The sequence below is a fragment of the Thamnophis elegans genome, chromosome 1 (assembly GCF_009769535.1).
Source record: "Thamnophis elegans isolate rThaEle1 chromosome 1, rThaEle1.pri, whole genome shotgun sequence".
Lineage (NCBI taxonomy): Eukaryota > Metazoa > Chordata > Lepidosauria > Squamata > Colubridae > Thamnophis > Thamnophis elegans.
This window is the reverse complement of record NC_045541.1, coordinates 122,450,146-122,462,485: the sequence shown is the minus strand read 5'-3', so window position 1 is coordinate 122,462,485 and position 12,340 is coordinate 122,450,146. Positions and strand designations below refer to the sequence as shown.

The following is a 12,340-nucleotide window of genomic DNA, read 5'->3' as shown; positions in this document are numbered from 1 at the left end:
TGTTATTAGTTACGAAATTGTGTCTGACCCATTGCGACCCTATGGACAACGTTCCTCCAGACCTTCCTGTCCTCTACAATCTTGTCCATTTAAGCTCACGTCTACTGCTTCGGTGACTCCATCCAGCCACTTCATTCTCTGTCGTCCCTTTCTTCTTTTGACCTCTTATCTTTCCCAGCATTAGGCTCTTCTCCAGTGAGTCCTTCATTCTCATTAGGTGGCCAAAGTATTTGAGTTTCATCTTCAGGATCTGGCCTTCTAAGGAGCAGTCAGGGTTGATCTCCTCTAGGACTGACCGGTTTGATCACCTTGCAGTCCAAGGGACTCGCAGGAGTCTTCTCCAGCACCATTGTTCAAAGGCCTCAAATCTCTGGCGCTTAGCCTGTCTTATGGTCCAACTTTCACAGCCATACATTGCAACTGGGAAAACCATAGCCGTGACTATACACGCTTTCGTTGGCAGGGTGATGTCTCTGCTTTTTAGTATGCTGTCTAGATTTATCATAGCTTTCGTCCCCAGGAGCAAGCATCTTTTAATTTCTTGGCTGCAGTCCCCATCTGCGGTGATTTTGGAGCCCAGGAAAGTAAAATCTATCACTACCACATTCGGCTATCACAAGCCGAAAGATAGGCCATCAATGTTTTCTAACAGCTTATCCTATATTCTATTGAAGCAATTTCAAGAATAAACAGACAGCCTCAATCATTTATGCAATGATTACATCAAGGCTTGGTTCTTTCAATGCATTTTATGTTGCTTTGTCCTTAGAGACTGCCTACAAGCTCCTGTTTCAGAATGTGGCTGACTGCCAGGATTTTGAGTACATCCACAAAAACACCTTGTCGTACACCGTTTATTACTTGCTTTAATGGTTATCAAATTCTTTTCAGATGAATTCACTTCCTTGTTTGGACTTAAAAACCAGATAATCTGGAATTCCCTCTCTACCAGTACTGCTATGCTGTGTAATCATGGGAAAAGGGGAAGTATGTGTTGCTAAAGTCATGAGCCAAGATAGGCAAAATATATGTGAAGAATATGCACTCCCAGCAGTCCTTCAAGGTATGATGGTCCTCCCAGGTCTCTAATTAAAGCAAACATGTATCTATATTGGGCAACAGAGATACAGGAAAATGTTGGTTAAAGATGATCACTTCATCACATCAGCAAAAGCATCATTTCATTCTGCGTTGAAGAAGGAAATAGTAAATCACTCTTGAACTTTACCAAATATAGAGAGATAAGATAAATTGAGTGTTGCTTTAGTGCTGGCATATGATGAAACCATCAGGTCAGATAGCATTCAACATCCTAATGAGAAAGAGCTGAAAAGCTTTTGGAGTACTGATATTATTTATGGTGTCGTTAGATTAAAGCTTTTGAGACATCTTGTTGCTAAAGGTAGGCATAGAGGAAAAGAAAACCCAAAGATGTAAAGAAATAAATACACTGGGAACATGGAATGTAAGTAGCATAAATCTGAGGAAGTTCAACACAGTGAAAAATGAAATGAATCAACTACATATTGATACTTCAGGCATCAACAAAGTGAAATAGATGGGAACTGGACACTTTCAGTCAAAAGTCATATTGTTTAATACACATGAAATAAAAAAGAAGGAATACTATGGCTTTCATTGTTGAATAGGATATAGCAAAGCCCGAATAAGATCAGTAATGCTTGTTATCTATTTATGCTTCAACTACTAACTCAGAAGAAGAGGATTCTGACAAGTTTTATGGTCAAATTAATCTGAAATCAAAATAACATGCAAGTATAAATATACATTAGGCAATTAACATACACTTTGATCTGGTGGTTAAGGTATTAGACTATAAAATAAGAGACTGGAGTTCTAGTCCTGCCCTAGGCATGACAGCCAGCTAGGTGAGTCTTAACTAATCACTTTCTCTCATCGTAATTCACTTCATAGGGTTGTGGTTGTGGGGGAGAATAGGAGGAGAAAAGAGTATTAGATTTGTTCGCCACCTTGAGTTATTTATAAAAATAATAAAGAAATAAAAATATCTATCTATAAATCTTTGTCTGTCTGTCTGTCTGTCTGTCTGTCTGTCTGTCTGTCTGTCTGTCTATCTATCTATCTATCTATCTATCTATCTATCTATCTATCTATCTATCTATCTATCTATCTATCTATCTAACAAATAGAGGGAATTGCAAAGGAGAGAAGCCAAAGTCAGGAAGGCAAACATCTTAGGAAGGAATTTAATTTTACATACTAATGCTGGGGATCATTTAAGGCAGATTAGAACTGCCTTAAATGAAAGAGATGTTCAAAGTGATTTAGAAGAGGCTAAAGATTAAGAGGCATTATGACTGATGAATGTTGGATAATTGTGAAAGCCAAGGAATACAAAAAAATAATAATCAAGGTGTCCTTTACTGATTATAGAAAATCTTCTATTACATTGACTATGTCAGGCTATAGAATATTCTTGGCAAAATGGGAATCTGAAAAAAAATCTTTTATTCTTATCAAGCATACTACCAAACTTCCCATGTATGGAGTGAGTGGGTGGGTGTGGCTCTCAAGGGACAGTTCTTCTCCTCCTCCATTGATCCAATAATGCCCAAGGGGCCCTTCTAGCTATGAAGATAGGCAACTATGAACAGCTGTACTTTGTTCCTTGCATTAAACCAGTAACCATATAGAATTACAGATTCTATTCAGATAACTTTACATAACATTTATTGAATTCAATAGGCTACCCCTTTAAACCAAGTGACTCTTGGCAGCGAACAATCCTAAAACAAAACAATTAGAAGCAGAAAAAAATAAATATATACAGATGAGAAAATTATCATAATAATTGTCAATATAGGCACTAAATGGGGCCCTTAATACATTGGAAGTTTCAGGCATGGGCACCTAGGCTTTTAAAAGCCTTATGAAAGGCTAGTGGTATTTGGACCATCCTAATTTCTGAAGGATGTTTCAAAGGCAGGAGATTCAGTGGAGAAGATATGTTTCCTGATTCCTGCCAGCTGACAGTACTTGGCTGATGGTACCTGCAAGATCCCAACCTGCCAAATTGAAGTGGATGGATAGAAACTATTGGGAAAAGACAGTTTGTTAGGTAAGCCAGTCTGAAGTTCTGAAGGGCTTTATGTTCTGCTCTTTCTTATAGTTCAAGATGATGTCATACAATGTCATAAATAAGGACAATACAAATGAAAATATAAAAACCACACAAAATATCCTTCAAACACTAAGCTTTTTTAAAAAAATCCCAGCAACGGTCATGGTGTAAAACTATTAAAAAGAGTCGAAGTTTAAAGCCACATGATAGATTCTGGAAAAAAATAGCCTTCATTATTTGGTAGAAGGACTTTAGTGGTTATAATCAATGCTTTCAGTTTCATCCTGTTACAGATTAGTTTAGTATAAATTCACTTCTGAGAAATTATTTGCAGTACATTGTGTTTATTTTTTTTAAAGAAGTGTTTTAATTAAAAAAAAAACTCTCATGACAATCAAACCATGTGAACACCCATATGCAACTCCAAATCTGTCCTTATAAAACTGCCTGCAATTCACAGAACACTCACACATGTAACTATTGGAAGAGTATGTTAAACTATTTGGCAATCAAAATTTATGATTAGCAGCTGAAGAGGGGGAGGAGGAAATGCGGAATATATAATAGATTAGCAGACATTCATCAACTATATTTTTAAATTGTTTAAGATGTCTAAAATATTGTTTTGCCGTGCTATATATAACCAAAAAATTGGAAGAAAAAGAATGCAATTTGTTTAAAAGAACAAATGGTTTTTGTAAGGGGAAAAAAAGATGTGTGCTATTTAAAAATGCGTGCCATTGAATAAGGGAGTCCAGCCAGCTATCAAGTGCCATATTGACAAGATGAGCAACAAATTCAAAAGAGAAATTATTTAGCAGGACGATATTTTCTTTTTTATAGGTTTATTCCAAAGTTAAATCTAGGCAAAGCCCTAGTTAAATTTACTTTATTTAACTAAAAATAACTTCCTGTTTGACCTCAATTTTGCATGCACATGACCCCCACCCCATACATTAATTATCAGATAGGAAGAGCTGTTCAACCAGTTCATTTCCCTCATTCTTGAACAGATTGTTTGAGACATAATATGAATACTAATTACTGATAAAATAACTGTCAGTATTTTGAAATATGTACCAGATAACATTGCATTGAAAGTCTCCTGGATACTTCTGGTAAAATTAACCATGTAGTCACTGTATTTTAAAAGTTCAAAACAATTCTTAGATCACTTTGAAGAAAACTACTCAAGCTTTAGACTCCAATTTTGTGTTAACTGTTCTCATTTTTGAAGTACTGGTTTATATTTTTCAAAAGTTATAAAAAGACTCTGGAATATATAAGAGACAACATGTAACTAGTTACTTGTTTACAGAGTATATAGAAGACTTAATAGCAAACAGATAAACTGGTTTATAATATCAAATGAAAAAAAGCCTTTGGAAACAATACTTTTTACAAAGAAACCATTAGAAAATAGATGTATTTGTCTCCTTTCAATTGTAGTCTAATTACAAATCAGCCATCATGTTGATATTAACAAAGGCTCTAGTGATGGTGGTTCTGAATCTATAAATTGTATACTTTTCCTCCAATGGGTTCTGACTGATCCATATTATTAAAGACTGACCCATTTATCATTTATATTAGTTTGATTAAGCAGATGGCTGCATTAACGTCATCTAACTCCTATACAGCCGGAATATATGCAGCCGAAATCTGCCCAGAAGAGTTAAGGGGAGTTTATCTTTTCCAAACATGTTTCTTCAGACACTTGACCTGATTTTCCTTAGATAGCATCAGATTTTATATTGAAGCTAAGAGAACATACTGGGTTGAAGGTCTGTGTTTTTTATTATATGGATATAGTGCCTTCCCTTTAGCAGATCATTTTTTGCATTAATTGTTGCCTCCTTTTCCCTTCATGTGAGCTTTGGTGGCATTAGGAGAATGTGACGATGATGGAGACCTGTTTAGAATTGTACTGTGCATATTTCCAGGTCATTTACATTGTTTTGGGAGTCTCCTTTTAGCCCCATTCCTTGTGTTACTTTAACAGATTAACAGAGTTGGAAGGGCCTTATAGGTTATCTAGTCCAACCCCACCCTCAAGCAGAAGGCCCTACACCACTTCTGACAAATGGCAGTCCAAACTCTTCTTGAAAGTCTCAAGTGATGAAGCTCCCACAACTTCCGAAGGCAAGCTGTTCTTTCAGAAAGTTCCTCCTTATTTCTAGGTTGAATCTCTCCTTGGTCAGTTTTCCCCGTGTATTCAGAAGGGCATCTATAGTGAACTGGACCTGGTAAGAAAGCCACATATCCCTGGTCTAGGATAGGGCTTCAAACAACCATCATTTGAAGGAGCTTCTCACCTGTATTGTCATCAAAAGGTTTCTGGGAGCAGGGTTATTAATTTATCCAGATCTGACAAAGAAAAACATCCAATGAAGAGAAAAGAGTAGAATTTCATCTATGACATTGCATTTATGCAAAGGATCAGCTGGTCCTGGAGACAGGTGAGAATTAGAAGAACCACATATCTGGTGTAGAACATGGACACAATAAGTGACTGCAGGATCCAATATGAGTCAGTCACCTGGACCAGAGGTTTGGAAGACAAAACTCGGACTCATGCTGGAGCCCATCTTTGAGTTACCACTCTCTAGCAGACTATCTGACAGAATATCTTTTTCTTTTAAACGGAGATCATCCTGAAGATGCTCAATTTCTTTATATTAGCATTATATTTTGTTCGTGCACATGAATTTTACGATTCATTGCTTTCATAATGGAAGCAAAACTAATAGATTTCATTTCTATAACAGGAGTATGCTTCTGATGTTTAATAACGTGATGTATGTGTGAATGAGAAGTATGTGTGAATAGAGTTTTGTCCCTGAAACACTCTATCATAGGAAAATTAGAAGCATGGCAAAAGATATCCCATTGCTTACTAAATGTAGCAGAAGGTAAGGAGAAATGAAGGGTTGCTTTAAATTTCCATTTTATCTCTATTCAGCACACTTTCAAACTTTCAAATGCTAAGTTTACTAGGAAGAGGACACATTTTTAATATACATTAATATGACTGCCAAGTTTGGGTTTTTTTAATATTCAGCTTATAGTCAGAAGTAGTGTTTTTCTGACTCTTCCAGGCAATTTTTCTTTCATACATTCAGCTACAAATAACTAAAATCAAGTATCTTGACCTCCCAACATGGCGACATTCTTTAAATTGCAACTAACTCCTGGAAGGAATATTAAACATTATTAATATTAGGTTAGTAACATCAGCCTTTTGAACCATTCTCTCCCCTGAATCTTGACCCAATATTGAACATACGTACTCAACCAAGAACTGAAGAAGTAGGAAAAAGGATTGTTGATGAAACAACAAGGGATCCCTAATTTTAGGTAATCCCTATATGGAAGACAGTGACAATTTCAAATTACTGCTTTAGAAATTATGTAGAATATGATTAAAGGGCAGGGATAAATATAGGAACATGAAGAGTTAAGAGATTTGGGGTTGGAGCCTTTTAAACCAGAAGATTCAAGCCTGAAGAGTTATATATTTTATCAATTCATTATTTATATATAAATAAATCCATTGACTACAATCAATATTTATGAATAGTGGCCTGTAAGCATCTTTGTTATTAAATAGTCTTTCTACTCTAAACTACAACCCAATAATGTCTGAGTATATATGCATTGCTTTTAAGCTTACTTTTTTAATTTAATGGCAATACATATTCAAGAATGAAAACAAATATATGTGTCACAGGTAATGCACATTACCTGATCAGAAGTAGTAATTCACATGTTTCTGGGTAAAGAGCCAATACCCAATAAACTTAAAGACTTTGTTCTAAATGGATTGATATCTGAATGATTGCTGCCCTCTTAGAGGTTAGAGTTCACAAAGATTCAGTGCAACCCATTCTTGCTCCCCCAAGTCAAATAAACCACCATTTGTTCAATCAAGGTAAATAAGCACATCTGACAATGTGTTAATTGGCTGCCTCTGGTCAGCCATGTGCACCTCTGACCTTATTGAAGGTTTAAATCAATTTAAACTTCAGGCAATAAAGACTTTCGCTGATTAAGTTAGAGAGAAATTACCTTTTCTAAAGGGATTACAGTTTTAATGTGATGAATCTTTAATTTAATATATGGTAATTCTTTCTTCCTATGTTCCTTGTATTTAGCTAACGATAGTAAAATTGCATTTAGTTACATAAATCTTTTTTCTAGAGCAAATCAAGTTTTCAGAAACTTTTTCCTGCAACATATATGCAATAATATATGCAAAATAATTTATAAATTATACAAATGTATTTTACCTTACTGCTCTACTTTGCACAGACAGATTTGGAAACTATTGAAACAAGTAGATTTTTTTCTTAAAAAATTAACAAGTAATAGACTAAACTAACGACAATAGGTCCAATAGTTTTAGAATTGGCAATGAAGATATTGACACAATACATAGGTTCTGTCTTTTAGGATAAAGTTTAAACCATCAACAGGAAAGGAATCAGAAGCAGAAAAACATGTTGCATACTAACTAGTATTACTGTCAACTTCATAATAAAGACATTTCAAAAGCTATCAAGGTTCTATTGCACGGATTTGCTTGCATAATACCATAGTTGCTTGGCTACAATGTACTGAATGTACTGAAACTCTTATTTCACTGTCAAATTACAGAAATGTTACAACATATAACATAACAAAAAGACCTCATGCTGTTTCCTCATTCAAAAATAAATTAACATTACTTTGTACATGTAGTCCTCAACTTAATAGTATCATTGAGCCCAGAATTAATAGCCCTAAGTTGTGGAAGTCATCACCATGTCACTGTGTCTGATTTTATGAACATTTTGCAATAGTTAAGCAAATGTGTTAAGTGAACACAGCAGTCATTAAACATGTTTATTTTAGGCAAAGGTTGTTTTTTTGCTTGAAACCACTTGCTTTTGACAAAAAATACTGCTAAGATCATGTGATTGTAGGATGTTGTAAACATCTGTAAAGCTGCCCAAAATGTGATCACATGACTGCAGGAAGGCTGGCTGTTGTAACTTTGGGTTGTAAATAGCTCTTGGTGGTCCCTAAGCGATTGGGCAGAAATTGACAACTACCTGTAAATTCAATAATGACAATAGTCCTACTCAAGTGCTACTCAGTTCTGAGAGAACTTAAAGAGGTAAGGATTCCTCTCTGAGTAACTTAGCAAGTTAAACATATATATACAAATTACCCGAAGATCAAAAATCTAGGATATACTATGTGTGTATCAAAGTCATTAGGAGATAAAGAACTTGGTGTACTATTTTCAGAATCAGCACTACTTACGAAGATACATCAAAAAATTGGAAATAATGTAAGTGTTCTCTATTTAGACATACACAAAATGAAAGTAACTTTTTATATAATAAAGTAGCCAAGGAAATACACAATATTCAAATGAAAAAATCCCTCTACATTAGCTTGGTAGAGGAGTTGGAGGATGCCACAGGGATTGACAGTAAGTCTTATTTTACTTAACATCTTCATTAATGCAATGCAAGGCAGGATTAGCAGCATATAATGAAATGCACAGCACACTCTAAGTTGTAGGTTCTTATTAATATAAATGAGAATACATAAATACCAAAGGCTCTGCACAGGTTAGAACTACTAGGTGGAAAGAGAAATGAAATTTGACAGTTGAATGGAAAGAAATCCTGGGGCATACCTTTTATAAAAGGTCCAAAATATACTGAAGGAAAAGAAAGCAGTAGGATGGCACAAGTACTTACTGAAATGGACTATTTGTTTTATATCTAATGGCAACAAATAAACAGCTAACACATAATAGATAATTGACTATAGTCCTGGAGACTGCAAAAACAGAATAATTTGAGGGAAGATTAATTGCAGTTGGTAAAGGCAGAATTTGTAGGTAGTGACCAGTGGTGGGTTCCGGATCCCGTTGCAACTGCTACGGTTGCAACGGGCCCCGGCGTCCTCCAAATGAACGCGTGCAGGGCCTAGGCACACCTGTGCACTGCGCACATGCGTCGTACCTTCCAGCGATGCCCCCACAATGCTCCAGCTGCTCAGCACAGCGTCTTGCAGGCACTGTAGGCACTATGCGCGTAAGCCCTCCGGAGCACCGTACTAGAACGGTACCTGGTGCTACGGGCAGGCTCGTACTGGGGTGTACTGCCTGCAACCCACCACTGGTAGTGACTAAAAAGAATGTTAAGATAAAGTAAATGGCAAAGAGAAGGTGATAATGGCAATCATACATTGGAAATATGATTTTACGGATGAAAAAGAAATATCTGAGACCAAAAGAAGCAACAAAATCTTTAGGTCAAGTCATTATTGCTGTCATTAATTGAGGACTATCTCTATTGGTTGCATTCTTTCCTGATCCAGCTTCTCCATGCTGTCTAATTCTTTTTCATCTGTGTACTTAAAATTATTTCATAAAATAATTTTGGTACAATAAATTTAACATGGTCCGTCATATAGCAGGATTGCTACTTGACTGCCTGCATGATTTCCGTGCTTGTATGCCTAAATGTTATGTATAATTTACAAATCTTCAAAAATAGTTTTAGATGAAAAACAAATACTAGAAATTTGTATCCTTTTCTTTTTCCCCCTTTTATTATGTTATACTGATGGAAGCTATGGAAAATATAAGCAAGAAATTCTTCACTGTTTCATACCAAGAATACGTGAAAATAATACATAGTTGATCAAGGTAGGAAAATGTGTGTGTGTGTGTGTGTGTGTGTGTATGTATGTGTGTATGTATGTGTGTGTATATGTATATGTATATGTATATATATGTTTTACAGAATAATCTACTCTCTGAAGAGAGGTCTACATATCTATCCATGATTTGTCAGCCTTTCTCATGCATACATAAACAAACAAACAAACATCATTTTTACAATCTCATGTAAGGGTGGCACTTAAACAGAACAAAATTGCTTCTAAGAGCACATCCAGTTCTTGAAACTAACACTAAATTATTATTTCAGTACTGTAATAATGTCCAGGGACAGATGACCAAAATTTTCTATACTTCTGTTTCCATGGGCACTTCCATTCAAGGCTGTGACTTGCTAAAAAAAGTGGCATTCAAGGAGACTGGAGGCAGCAGTTGTAAACTATATTTGGTTTGATTCAGAATATTTTATTCTCAGCCAATTGCTTCAGTGTATTACAGAGGGAATCAACTGAAGTATAAGCATGTTTTTTCAGCACCAGTTTTATTTTCTCCCTACTTTTTAAATCAAATATGCTGTTGTTCACTGTAAACCATTTCAAGATTTGTATTAATGAAAAATAATATATAAATAGCATATTATATAACACAGCAATACTAGTACTATTTAATGCAAGGTTTGTTTGTTTGTTTGTTTATTTATTTGCTGATAACCCAGTATTGTCTGGGTATTTATTTATAAGGGGGAAAATGTCCAGACCAAATGTAATTTCTAATGTTGGATTTTCCCCTTTACCAGAGGGAGCTCCCTTGTGGCTCCATAGCCATTGCTATGGCAACTCCTCTGCGCTGTAAAGTAGAAGCCATTTTATGGCAGTACAGTAGAAGCCATTTTCTACATGACAGGCTGTATCTTAACAGAACACACACCCCAAGAGGTTTTAGGGCTGTCTTACCCCCACAGTATTTTTTTCCAGAGAATGTACAAAGTTTGGTTGAAATTGCTCAAGATGTACTATGAGTTAAGCTGGAACACACACACACACACACACACACACACAGTCTTTTATATATAGATTTCCCACCTTTATTATTTTATAAATAACTAAGGGTGGCAGATACACACAATACTACTTCCTCCTATTTAGTGACAATATTAGTTTCATAGAGGAAGAATATCATTATATAACCAATGTATTCAGGTTATGAATGCAATTCAAATTAGCACCACTGTAAGCTAAGTTAATATACAGTTATATTAGACACAAAGGTGAATCCTGATAAAAGTACCATATTTTTTGGAATATAAGACGCATCTTCCCCCCCCCCCCCAAAAAGAGGGTGAAAATCTGGGTGCGTCTTATACACTGAATACAGCATTCTTGACCTCCTGAAACCCCGCCTCTTTGCAAAAAGTGGACGTGCTTAGTCTTTAGGAGGCCTGCAAAGTGCTCCTGGGGGCTGGGGAGGGCAAAAAAAGAGTAAAAATGGGCAGTTTTTTTCCTCATTTTTGCCTCCCCAGCCCTTAGGAGCACTCTACAAGCCTCCTAAAGGCTATACATGCTCTTGTTTTTGGCAAAAATGGGCCATTGTTTGCTCATTTTTGCCGTCTCCAACCCCCAGGAGCACTTTGCAGGCCTCTTAAACTCTCTGCATGCCCCATTTTTCACAAAAAAATGAAGTGTGCAGTGGGTTTGGGAGGTCTGCAGAGTGCAAAAACTTTTTTAAAAAATTTACCCCTGCCTTTTATACTCCAGTGCATCTTATATTCTGAAAAATATGGTATTTGGTAATAATGTATCATGAAGATTCATACCACCTAGAAATCTGGCTTCCTTTAACTATGATTCTGTAAAGTGTTAAATGCCCATATACCGTATATACTCGAGTATAAGCCAAGTTTTTCAGCCCACTTTTTGGGCTGAAAAAAGCCACCTCGGCTTATACTCGAGTCTACAACTGGATCCGGCAGTGCTGTTGCCTGTTGGAGGAGGAGGAGGTGAACCAGCCTGCCACCGCCGGCCACCGCCAGCCCCGCCGCTCTTCCCGCCCCCTTCCAAGCCCCACAGTCCAGCGGACGCAGCAGAAGCAGCCCCGGGGCTCCGCTGCCGCTCCCTGCATTTTCTGGACAGGGTCTTGCAGGAAGGAATCCCCTCTCCAAGGGATCCCCATCCAGAAAATGCGGGGAGCGGCAGCGGAGCCCTGGGGTTGCTTCTGCTCCGTCCGCTCCTCTCTGCTCTCCTGTTGCCAGCTGGTGGGGCTGACCCTGATCCATAAACACTGCCGAATTCAGCCTCGGATCTTTGTCGGGACCTCTTTCTGGTCCGCCTCTGAAGTCCATATTCTCCATAGTCTCTCGAACTGCTCCCCCCCACCTCCAGTTTCTTCCTAGTTTGATCCCACGCGCCGCTGACCTAGGAACCACATACCTCCCAGCAGTTTTTTCAGGCTGCTCCCAGATGGGAAGGGACGGGGATTGTAAACCCCTTCCACACCCTGGCTCCTCCTCTTCCAGAGTTCAGGCTCTCTTTCTTTCTTTCTTTGAAAGAGAAGCCCAA

The 12,340-nt window shown here is 37.1% G+C and overlaps 1 protein-coding gene across 2 annotated transcripts in view; it reads right to left on the bottom strand.

Annotated features, from left to right (window-relative positions):
• Positions 1-12,340, bottom strand: part of DPH6 (diphthamine biosynthesis 6) — a 213,762-nt gene that overhangs the window by 62,565 nt on the left and 138,857 nt on the right. The window lies entirely within an intron of this gene.